Source organism: Vicugna pacos, chromosome 9, assembly GCF_048564905.1.
Source record: "Vicugna pacos chromosome 9, VicPac4, whole genome shotgun sequence".
Classification (NCBI taxonomy): Eukaryota; Metazoa; Chordata; class Mammalia; order Artiodactyla; family Camelidae; genus Vicugna; species Vicugna pacos.
The window spans coordinates 70,477,981-70,490,336 of NC_132995.1; the positions used below are offsets into that span (position 1 = coordinate 70,477,981).

The 12,356-nt window shown below is 39.6% G+C and overlaps 1 long non-coding RNA gene across 1 annotated transcript; it reads right to left on the minus strand.

Annotated features, from left to right (window-relative positions):
* Positions 1-4,797: 4,797 nt before the first annotated feature.
* On the minus strand, positions 4,798-6,924 carry LOC107033975 (uncharacterized). Its single transcript, XR_012076343.1, has 3 exons — positions 6,619-6,924; positions 5,478-5,579; positions 4,798-4,891 (listed from the first exon to the last, which is right to left on the minus strand). It is a non-coding gene; the product is annotated as an uncharacterized lncRNA (long non-coding RNA).
* Between the last annotated feature and the right edge of the window lie 5,432 nt (positions 6,925-12,356).

A 12,356-nucleotide genomic window follows, 5' to 3' on the forward strand; every position in this document is an offset into this window, starting at 1 on the left:
AGGCATGCATATACATACGTATATTTGTTTTCATATTCTTTTTCGTTATACAAGATACTGAATATAGTTCCCTATGCAATGCAGAAGAAACTTTAAAAAAAAATCTATTTCTGTATACAGTGACTACCATTTGTAACCCCTATTTGATTTATCTGTACTCACCCTTCCCTGATGCTTGTGTTTACAATGGAAGAGGTACTATTTCTCTTGCATAAAGTTTTGTATTATGAACTTGCCTATTTCCTCAAGGGCTGTGTTTTATCAGTGTCTTTTATTTACATTACTTTTTTTCTTTGCTATTTCAATGGTTGAAGAGGATTTAAACACTTGCTAGCCTTTTCTGTCTTTAACAAGGGAGCAGACATAGTAACCCTGCACATCTCTTTAACTACAGCATTACTTCCTTCCTTCTTTCCAAAATCAAGCATTTGGGAAGAGAGAGAGAGAGAGAGAGAGAGAGATCTAGAATTACTATCTGTTAAGTCCTCATTTAACCAGTAATCGCTCTGCATGTTAAAATCTGCTTTTTGTCTTTAAAGCTGTTTTTTTTTAAAGTCTCACTGCTGTCTTTGCTGCTAAATCTAATGAAAATCCTGTAGTCTTTACCTTGCTTGATCTTTCTCTTGCATTTTGTTAATCCCCTCATTGTCTCACAAGGGGTCCCACAACTCTCAAGAGATTTGCTCCTTTTCTTGTGAGACTTAGCCGACTGCTGGTGAGCATGGCTCTTCTCTCCCAAGAGGAGTTCATTCCTTTTTGCTTGTAAAACTTCATCCCTCCACAGATTCTTGCCTGCATCATTCTCCAGCCCAAACCCTTTTTCTTTTCCAAGATGGATCCCCTTCTGCCACAAGTCTTTTTTTTATCCACTCTCCTGGGACCATCCCCACACTTTCTCCTGGGGGTTCCTCAAGTCTCACAAGATTTTCCTTTTGCATTTCATAGTATAGACCACTTCTTGAAATATTTTTTCTCTTGCATTTCTGTAATACCACGTCTTCCATTTCATTCTTCTTCCTTCTTCCATTTTGCCCATGATTCCCAAATCTATAGCTCCAAAGCCTCTGATTAGTTTCTTATGGCCACTCTAGCAAATTGCTACAAACTTGGTGGCTTAAAACAACAGAAATGTATTCTCTCACAGTTTTGGAGGCTAGAAGTATAAAATCACAGTGTCAGCAGAGCTGCTACCTCCTGAGGACCAAGGGGAGAATCCATTCCTTGTTTATTCCAGCTTCTGGCAGCTATTGGAATTCTTGGCATGCCGGCTGGTTTTCTTTGTCAACTTGTTTGGGGCATGGTAGCTGGTGATTTAATCAAGCACGAATCTAGGTGTTGCTGTGAGGGTACTTTATAGATGTGGTTAATATCTACAGTTACTCTAAGTAAAGGGGATTATTATGCTGGCTGGCATAAAATTATTTTCAATTAGAAAAAAATATATTGTTAATGTAAGTGAAGCTTGAGAAGAAGGAAGCTGAATTCCTAGGTGATGCTAGTTTTCCTGGAGTTCACTGATCCCTCACTGACCTCTGGTCTCCTGCCTGCCCTGAAGTCCTTCTCTGGCTCAGTTCATTAATGTGCTCTCCATCTGCGGAGGGCTAGTGCAGCAAGATCTGTACACTGAAAATCCCAAAATACTGCTCGGAGAAGCACCAAATAAACGGACAGACGTATCATGCTCATGACTGACATACCTGCTAATAAAATCCCAATAAAAATTCTAGTAGATTTTTTGGGTAGATGGATAAGTTGATTTATTCTGAAATCTACACAAAACAGCAATGGATGTTTTAAAAAATACAATCTTAAAGGAGTAAAATTAAATTGGGAGACTACCAATAATTAAAGATGCAGCTAATAAGACAGTATAGTATAGAGGCAAGACTGGACCAAGAGACTAATGGAACAGGATAGAGAAGACCCAGCTGTAGACTCAGATATATCTGGCCACCTGATATAAAACTAAAGCATCAACACGTTCAATTGGAGAAAAGGGTGTTCTTACTGATAAGTAGTGCTGGACCAACTGAATATTTATATGAGTTAGAAATGAACTTTGATCTTTAATTCATATACCACACACTTAAAAATTAACTTGAGATGGATCATGGACTTAACCATAAAAGATAAAACTTTTTTCATTCATTAAAACCACCATTAAAGGGAAACATTATACCCCAGAATGGAAGAAGATATTTGCAACACGTACATCTGACAAATGTTCAGAATTTGTAAAGAGGCCCTCAAATCAACAAGCAAAAGACCAACAATGCAAATTTTAAAATTACAAATAACTTTAACAGGCATTCTGCAAGAAAGGAGATCTAGATAATCAGTAAGTGTGTGAAAAGGTGATCAGTACCATCACTCATGGTAGACATGCAAATTAAAATGATTAAAATGTGATACTCCTACCTGTGTCAACATAAAATGATGTAACTGCTTTGAGATATTAGTTGTTTTTGCCAAATCTAAACATAAACATCTTCTTTGACCCAACAGTTGAACTCCTGAGTATATACTTAAGAGATGTTAAGTCCATACACACATACACACACAGAGAGAGAATAAAACAAGAATGTTGCAAGCAACCTTATTCATAATAGTTTAAAACTGGAAACTCCCAAAAAGCCCATCAATAGAAGAATGGGTAAGTAAACTGGGATGTGTTCATGTAGTGGAATTTTACCCAACAGTGCCCAACAGAAAAAATGAGTGAACTAAAATACATGAAATACTGTGAATGAATCTCGTGGACATTATGTTGAATGCAAAGGCCAGCTGTAAAAGAGTGTATGTTGTATAATTCCCTTCACTGTGTGAACTTTGAGAACAGGCAAAACACATCAATGATGACAGGAGTCAGAATATTATTTACTCCTGCACACGGAGGATAGACTGAGCTGAGGCAGATACAACTTGATTTGTATCTTGATCTAAATCATGATTGCATGGGGATATATACATATACACACACATATATATGTCCACAACTTTATCAAGCTTTTTATTTAAGAGTATACACCTTTTATTTGTGTTATGTTGTGTTATGACTTAATTAAAAATGTAAATCCAAGCATTAAAACTACTCCAGGTGTCACCTCTTTCTACTAGGTGTCTCGTTCCAAATAGACAGCCTTGCCACGCCCACTCTGCTCTGCCTTCCCCAAGCCCTGCCCCTTCCGTGGGGCCCCGCTGCTGCTGGTTTTCCTGGGAAGCACTGTGTCACCCTCTTAGCTAAACAGTATCACCGATTCCACTGAGTGATCCTGGTGATGCACTGGGCAAATAGATTATTAGGGTGAAATGTTTCTTTTACTTCTGACTTACAGTCATCTCCTAGAATTCAAACAGGGACTCAGCTGGAGACAATGCAGAGCATCACAATGTTACACGAAGAAACACTTCCCCACCCGAATGCAAAGCTCAGGTATTGGGTGTGGGTGCCTGGCATTTTTGTCTTCCAGCATGAGTTTCGCTAGGAAGTTTCTCAGTCCTTTATACAGTTTAATCTCCAAAGGTTCTGTTTGGCAAATTGACCAGATGTACTTGTTTCTACCTGAATCCAGCAACGGCTGCAGGTTAGTCTCAAGCCAGGGCTTTCCATTAACTTCTATGGAATATATGGTTCCTGGGTGACGTGGTGGCACTTCTCGAACTTAACTTTGTGTTAGAATCACCTCAGGGGCTTAGAAGAGAAAAGTTTCCTGACCTGGTTTAGGCAAAAAATTCTTAGACGTGACTCCAAAACACAATTTGCAATTTAAAAAATGATACATGGGACAGAATTAAAAGCGTTTGCTCTGTAAAAGAAAACTCCTGAAAGAATGAAAAGACAAGCTATAAACTGAGAGAAAATGCAAGTCGTGGATCCAGAACATGGAAAGAACTGTCAATGCCCAACACTAAGAAAAGAAACTCATTTCAAAAATTGGCAAAAGTCTGGACAGGCACCAAAGGGGAGGCTATAAAAATGTCAAATCAGCACATTTTTAACACGTTCAACACCATTAGCCGTAAGTGAAATGCAAACCTAAACCACAATGGGGTTCAGCTGCAGACGAAAACGAAAGATACTGCCAACATCAAGTGCTGAAGAAGACGCAGAGCAGCTGGAATTCTCATGGTTTGCCGTTGGCAGTGGAAATCCAAAACACACTTCGACAGTTCTTAATAAGGTTGAACATATACTTACTATATGATTCAGCAACTCCCGCTCTTTGGAGGAATGAAAGCTATGTTCACACACACACACACACACAAAAACCTGTACACAAATGCTTATCTAGCCATCTCTCCCAAACTGGAAACAGCCCAAAGTTTTTCGATGAGTAAATGGATCAATTGTGATCCATCCATGCAGCGGACTGCTACTCAGCCACAGACAGGAACAGGCTATTGATTCACGCCACAATTTGGGTGAATCTCAAATTCGTTACACAGAGGAAAAGAAGCCAATTTCAAAAGGCTGTATACCATGTGACTCCATTTATATGATCTTCTCAAAAAGATAAATCCATAGACAAGGAAAGCAGATCAATGGTTACCAAGGGTTAAGAGAATGGGGAGGTGTGGCTACAGAGTCATGGCATGAGAGAGTTGTTTGAGGTCACAGAAGGAACTCTTTCCACATCCTAATGATGGTGGTAGGTACTACCACAAGTGCTAAAATGCATAGAACTGAACATGAAAAAGTCGGAACTTGACTACATGGTAATATAAAAAGTGAAATTATTAATTAAAAAAAAAATGAAGACTTCCCATGCTTACAAGGTACAAGGGGAGTTTGTCAGGATCCAGCTGCCAGAGCTCATTAGACATGCCATTAGACACAGTTTCTCTTTCTGTCTCCACCTCCTGGTTAAAATTCAGCCAGGTCTCGACGTCTCTAAATGTTAAATCAATGTGTCAAAAATTATTCATGTATAAGGGGACATATTGTCTTTGCTTTAATAATCATTTTAAGACAAGTTCTCCCCACAAGATGGAAAAAATGACCACCAGTAATTCCAAGTTTACATTTGCCCCACAAACAAAAAGAAATCTTCACTTTCCCTGAACATAAACAATTTCCATTGACAAAGTTTATGTCCCATGTCCATTCCTGAGCGCATCCTGAATGGCCAGGAGCTGGAACCCTGTCTTTGCCCACGTCTGTTGCTGGACCAGGGATAGGGGCAGCCCCATCCACGCCTAGACAAGAATGAAGTAAGTGTCGTTAACCAAAGGCATGCTGGATAGAGAGAAACATACGTCATGTAAGGTGGATTCAGTCCCGGGAAAGACATATAACTATTCCTTGTTTCAATTTGTCCATGAAAAAGAAGGGGATAATAACAGTATCTTCTTAAAGCAATGACAGCATCTCTCCACCAGTGAGCTGGGCCACAGGCTCGCCTCTGTTTCTCCCAGCCATTTACACAGGCTGTTAACTATGGTTAAAGTGAATGGGCAAACAGTGCCACGGTACCTACATTTCATATTTGTGAAAATGCAGGGCGCTGGGACTGGAAGTGTCCATGGGAAGTCATCTCTCCCATCCTTCTGATTTCAGCAAGGCCCATGCTTGTGCATTTCTAAGGGAAATAACATACATGTTTATGACTTTCATGGGATAATATCCTAACACTCAGTGATATGCTACCATCCTCAGGAATCTCAGAAACATCTTTAATTCAGCTAAGTCTTCCATGCTGTTGCTTTCATGAAATAACATGAAAGCTCAGGCCCCATCAGTATCTTATTTTCTTCATTAATGATTTTTTAAAGGAGCGAAGGACCCGGTCTTCGCTATTTCAAATGTCATTATATACTCTTGAAAAGTCATTAAGTCATAAAATCCTTCAGCAATCATTTGTTCTTCGTATACCAAACTCTTGTTCTGCTAAACTTTATCGTTCAGTCTTTAACCGTTTAAATCTTTTTTTCTCCCCTAAAACTTTCAGAAAATCTGCACAATCTCCTTCAGGATGAAGGGAGACTGAGCTCTATAGATTTTCTCACTGACAACTAAAAAAACCCAGAAATGTCTTCAGAAGAGGAAAAAGGGGCACAGAACCCCGAGACGAGGTCATTCCAGGATCCTGAGGGAGTCCCAGTACTTTCCAGACCATCTGGTCTGTATCTAATTGCTAATGGATTGAACAGATTTTTTTTTTATCCACAAATATAGCCTAAAGGGGAATTAAGTGGGATTTTTGAGAAAGCCTGGCACAAAAGAGCTGTTGTCAAAGAAAGCTAAAGAGGATAGTGATAAGTCAGGACATCAAATTGCACAAAATACATATTTTCATTTTCTAATGGGGGAGAAATGTAGGGCTGCTTATATGAAGCATTTTCAAATCTATTCCATCCCCCCTTTAATTCAGCTGCACTAATTAGAATCTACTTAATTTCTCTAACCCCTTCTAAAAAATGAATCCCAGCCAGTACTCCAATTTTTTTCCTTCCTGATACTGTAGCTTTAATTGTGCATGGAGCTAAAAAGGTTGCCATGGAGATGGGAATCTGTGATGGGGCTGCTCTACTTCTCTGGCCTTGTTCTGAGTCTGGAGTGGAAGGTTCTATTGTTAAAAGAACAGAATTTTAATTTCTACCAATAAAACCTGTGTTTACCTTATAATGCAATTTTGTTCCCGTTGCTATCTTTTATTTCATAAAACCAATAAGGATGCTCAAGATGACAATAACGAGAACGTTTTAGACGATTCGGTTTGCGAGCGCTGGAGAGCCCCAAAAAGGTGTCCCGACAGGCTCTGACGTTCAGCACACGCTCCTGCCATAGTTTGGAAACGTTTGCCACCTAGTGGCGACAGCTGAGAAATGCCGAATGATAGGACAAACACCACGTTTTTTCGTTACTAGGAAGCAGGAAGAAAAGAGAATCATTGTTTCCAAAAATAGATTCTTCAAAGGAATTATTATTCAATAGATTCAGCGGCCACTGTTTATACCTCCTGCCTCTCTGTATGCTGTTGTCTGGAGTACATTTAAGACAGCTGAACTGTTCATTACTCAATGAGATCTTTGACAATTCCTTCCTTTGAGGTCTTCCTCAAACCTTCTATTGCACTCCCACTGCATTTTGTTCTTACCCCGATTACAATACTGATCACATTGTATTTAGGGTGTGTGTGTGTGTGTGTGTGTGTTTATCTTCTGCCAGGTTAAGTAGTTCATTGAAGGAAAAATGCTTTAACAGTTTGTGACTTCTCTGTTCATCTGGCAGCACCAGGGGTAGAGCAGGCTCCCAGTACTGAATTAATTAGTTGCCTTCTACCTTCAGCGTCTTCTTGAAGCACACGCCTCCTTACTCTCTTTATTCCATTGACCTTTTCTAGCTCCTTCTCAGCACGCAGCGGCTCCCAACGCAAGACCTTTGCGTACTGGTTTCCTTTGCCTGGGGTGATATGCCTCCTTCCTCTTTTCACGTGGTTGATAGCTACTCACCACTTCACCTTCAATTCAGAAATCTCCTCTAATATTCTTAGGGCTTTGCACAGTTGTGATTTTACATTTTGGGGCAACTATTTAATTCCTGTCGGCCTCCCCCAATAGTATGGAAAGGCTTTAAAAGCAGTAACCACACCTGCTTTGGTTCACTGTGGTATCTCTAGTGATGAAAAATTCAGGCTTCATTATTAATTATAATTAAGTAGAATATTTGCTCATGAGTACCTTTTTATATTTATTTTATTGAGATATAATTGACATATAGTGCTGTGTGAGCCTAAGGTATACAACATACTGATTTTATGCATTTATGTATTGCAGTATGATTACCACCCTGGAGTTAGCTAACACCTCTATCACGTCACGTAATTATCATTTCTCTTTTGTGATGGGAGCAGTTAAGATCTAGTCTCTTAGCAGCTTTGCAATTTATAACACTATTGTTTACAGTGACCAAGCTGTGCGTTACATCTCCAAGGTTTATCTACTGGTTGCACATTTTTATCCTTGAAAAACCTCTCTCCAACCCCCGCAGCCACCTCCCTGGCCCCGGGAACCACTTTTCGGCTCTGTTTTCAAAGATTCCGCTTTTTGAGATTTCACATTTAAGTGAGATCATACAGTGTTTTTCTTCTCTGTCACTTATTTCACTTAGCGTAATACTCTCAAGGTTCATCCCATGATGACAGGTTTTTAAATGTTCTACAAAAATAATTCTAAAAAAAGAGTTATCGTCAGAGAATGTTTAACCTTGTTGGAAAAAATGCACAATTTGACCAAGTTTATTTGAAAGATACAATCCTCATTTGAATAGTTAGGTTCTTGTAGGATGAAAAAATAAATAAACTATCCATCTATCCATCTAAATCTACCTATTTATCTTCAAAACACTCAGGTATGTTCTTCCGTGGGATTTTCACAGGCTCCCTTCACGTTTCAGTCAGTAAACATGCAATCATGAGCATTTGTGCAGGATACTGTAGCAAAAAGAATGCACACTTTGGAGTTAGATCCAGTTTCAAATGGCTTGGCTATTTCCAGGCTATGAGAGCTTGATGTTGTAGCCTCTACCAACTTCAATTTACTCATCTTTTAAATGCGATTAACAAGAACAGCTTTTCAGGACAATTGCCGAGATTAGCATACCCTTATTTTTAAATCATCCTTGTTAATCCTTGCTGACCAAGTTGAGTACCTACTATATGCTGGGAAAGCAAAAATAAGTAAGATGCTGTCCTGGAACCCCAGTGTATGAACCGGTGATTCTGAAGAGGGCTGACAGATCTGTAAATAGTGATAACAGTGAGAGGTAACAGGGAGAGGAAAAGGTGAGTCAGGAGCACACGTGGCGCTGGCAGTGAGGGGCCGGGATAGGGGAGGACTTGCCCATTTCCTCTCACAGTGGAGGTGTTCTGGTTAGCAGTGCACTAGGGCACACTGGCTGAGCCACTAGCTCTGTGCTTTGGGGCATGCTGTTTAATCTCTGTGCGCGCCTCAGTTTTGTCCTCTGTAGCAAGAACCTAATAAAGCATTTACAAGGTGCCAGGCCTCCTTCTCGATGCTTTATGTGTCTTAATGCCCATGATGCTTACAACAGCCTCATTTTATAGAAGAGGAACAGAGGATAGATAAAAGTAATGAATATCTTGCTCAAAGTCATAGAAATAATAAAAATGGCAGCGCTGAAATTCAAATCCAGGCATCTGGTCCAGAGCTCCACACTTAATTGTAACTGACTTTGTAAAGTGCAGTTAATATAATAACTGCATCTCTAGCACCTTCCACGTTGTCTGGCACAGAGGAAACGTTCAATAAATTTTAGCTTTTGTTACTATTAGATTATTCTACTTAGTGGAAATATTCATTCAATTCAAAGTGAATTTTAAAATCTAGTTGAGTCTAAGGGAAATATTTAAAAATCTTGTTCTTCTAGGTTTTACCAATAGATGTAGGCAGATCACTAATCACCAGCAGTGCTTTTGCCTTTCAAGAGCCCTCTTGTGGAAAAGCACGATAATTCAGGGTAGCGCTTTCATTTATCTGAGCATTGTTACATATCTGGGAAGAAATACTAAATGTAAAGAAAATCTATTAATATTTTTTAAGTTAGCATCACATTTCATTTCACTGAATGTAGCAAATATATTTCATTATTGATGAGATTAAATAAGTAAAACATTGCCAATGCTGTAAAAAAATTAAAAAGCCATTTCATGGAAAAATTGGAATCTGACATCACAGGAGAGCAAACCTTCTATGACTTTACAAGTTGTTTCTACTTACCTTTTAAATTGTCAAAAATTTTCTAAGGTAAATATTGCAGATAAGAATCTGCTTATCTAAAGAAAATAATTGCAACATTAGCATCTCATATGAGGTATGTTTTTGTGTCATTTATTCATTTTAAAACAAGCTTGACTAAGAAATCAACCTTGAACAATGAATAACCCTGAGTATGTTTAAATATGCTACAGTGTTTAAAAGGTTCTTAGGGCAACTAAAGGTATGAACTGATTAAATATTAGTGTCTGGGTGAATCATTTATTGGATGACTCTATTGTAAGAGTTAATGCATGTCTTTATTGGAGAGAATATTCCCCTGGCAAGGAGTATTTATTTGTCTCTGACGTTCTTGGTTTGTTACTATAGAGATGTTTATCACAGTGACTCGATCTTTACCTTCATTTATGAAAACGATGCTGTTATCTGCTCTCAAAGCAGGGAGACACCTGTACTTTCTAACTCACGTTTCTGAATCATAATTAGCAGTCTGACTTTGTGTGATTTCTTGGGTTTTTACCATCTCCACTTTGGACATAGAGATGATGTGAAGAACTTACACAGTCTTCTCCAAATGAAAATGCACATGGTCAAACATGACCTTACTATTTAAGTAATCAACAAGCCTCATCAATTTAATTTATTAGGAAGAGCTCAATGCTAATGTCTATTGAATTTTCTTCCAACAGAGATGTTTACTGAGCATCTATACTGTACTCAGTTCATATGCTGATGTTTTATGGCCATAATCTCTTATAATCTTCACAATAAGGAAACATCATCAGAGTCATTAAGTTGCTCAAGTTCTGAGAACAAGCAGATGCAGAGCTGAGACCAAATCTGTCCAACTTAATGGTGTTTTCCCAGATCTTTTGGGTTCTGCACCCAATTCCAGTGTTGAGGGGATGGGTTTCCCCCTACATCACCAAGCAATTCTCAGACACTCTGTTAGTGTCTGAGAATTCAGCTCAACTCTGACACTACCTTTCTGGACATAGACTCTGATTTCACAGATGAAGGGCTGAGTCCCACAGAACCACCCTCAACTGCAGACATCAGCCACAAGCTAGGCTGTTGTCTGTGCTTCTGACCCAAGGCTATCTGTCAGGGGTTCCCACACCACCTCCTTGGGTCTGACTAACTTGCTAGAGTAGCTCACAAAACTCAGGAAAGCTGTCTACCCATTGATTACTAATTTCTTATATAGGATGCTGAAGGATATGAATCAACAGCCAGATGAAGAAATACACAGGGCGAGGTCTCAAACAAGGGAGGTTGGGGCCCAGCATGGTGGCGAATGGAAGTGTTCTGATTCCTCAGCCTGGAAGTTCTCCTTTTGGGTTTTTATGGAGGTTCCATTACATGGGCATGATTGGTTAACTCGCTGGCTGTCAGTAATTGATTCAAACCCTATCCCCTCGCCCATCCCTGGAAATCAGGGGGTGGGGCTGAAGGTTATACCCCTCTATTCAAGGCTGGTTCCCTTGTTAACCAGCCGCCATCCTTCAGTGCTTTCCAAAATTCATCTCATTTACGTAGAGCCAGTTGTGACCAAAAAGGGCTTATTGTGAATAACAAGACACCCATTTCACCTTTATGGCTCTGAAATTTGTCAAGAACTGAAAGCAAGAGAATAAATATTATAACAATAGCTGCTCCATGGCTCTTACTGCTCAGCAAATTCCAAAGGTTTGGGGAGCTGGGAGGCAGGAACTGTGGCGTAAGAGCAGCTATCAACTTCTCACTTTGGTCCCCTGGATGACCAAATACATATTTATTGTAAATCAAAATACTGCACCAGCTATTTCCCAGTGGCCTTCTTGGTGCCATAGCGTAATCAGAAGGTGCCTCGCGTGCTGCCAAGTCTGGTGGAACGGATGTGAAAGGTGTCTGAGCTGATATGATTTGGGTTTTCTGCATGTTCCAGAGAACCTTCCTTTTTATATATTTTGCATCTTGGAGTTCTCTGAAATATCTTATTTGACAAAAGACTTCTACAACTAAAGACCACTTGCCATAGATGGAATGTTTGCAGTCCCCCAGAATTCATATGTTGAGATATAATCCCTAATGTGAAGGTACTAGGAGGCAGAACCCTCATAGGTGGAACTAATGTCCCTACAACACAGGCTGGAGAATACTCCTTTGCCCCTTTGCCGTATGAGGTTATAGTCAGGAGACAGATGCCGGTGAGGAAGGGGCTCTCACCAGACACCAAATCCACTGAAGCCATGATCTCAGACTTCATAGCCTCCAGAAATGTGGCAAATAAATGCTTATTGTTTATAAGCCACACAGTTTATTGGATTTTTGTTATGGGAGCCCAAAGAGATTAAGACTCCAGTCTAGTTACACATGCTGCCTCTTAATTTTTACCCCTCTGAATAGGTAGAAGCTTCCTTCAGTGACTTTGTTAACTACCACCACATATTTCCCCACAAATATTGACTCATGAAGGCTGTCATTTCATCAGTAGACCGATGGTTTAATGCACATACAGTGGTTCCTTGCAGGAATTTTAGAGCCTCTGGCAGGAGTGGGTTGTTTGGTCCAAACCAGAGCTTTATCTTTTTATCAAACCAACAATTGTTGAATTTCCAATCTTGTTTTTCCTGTCCTAA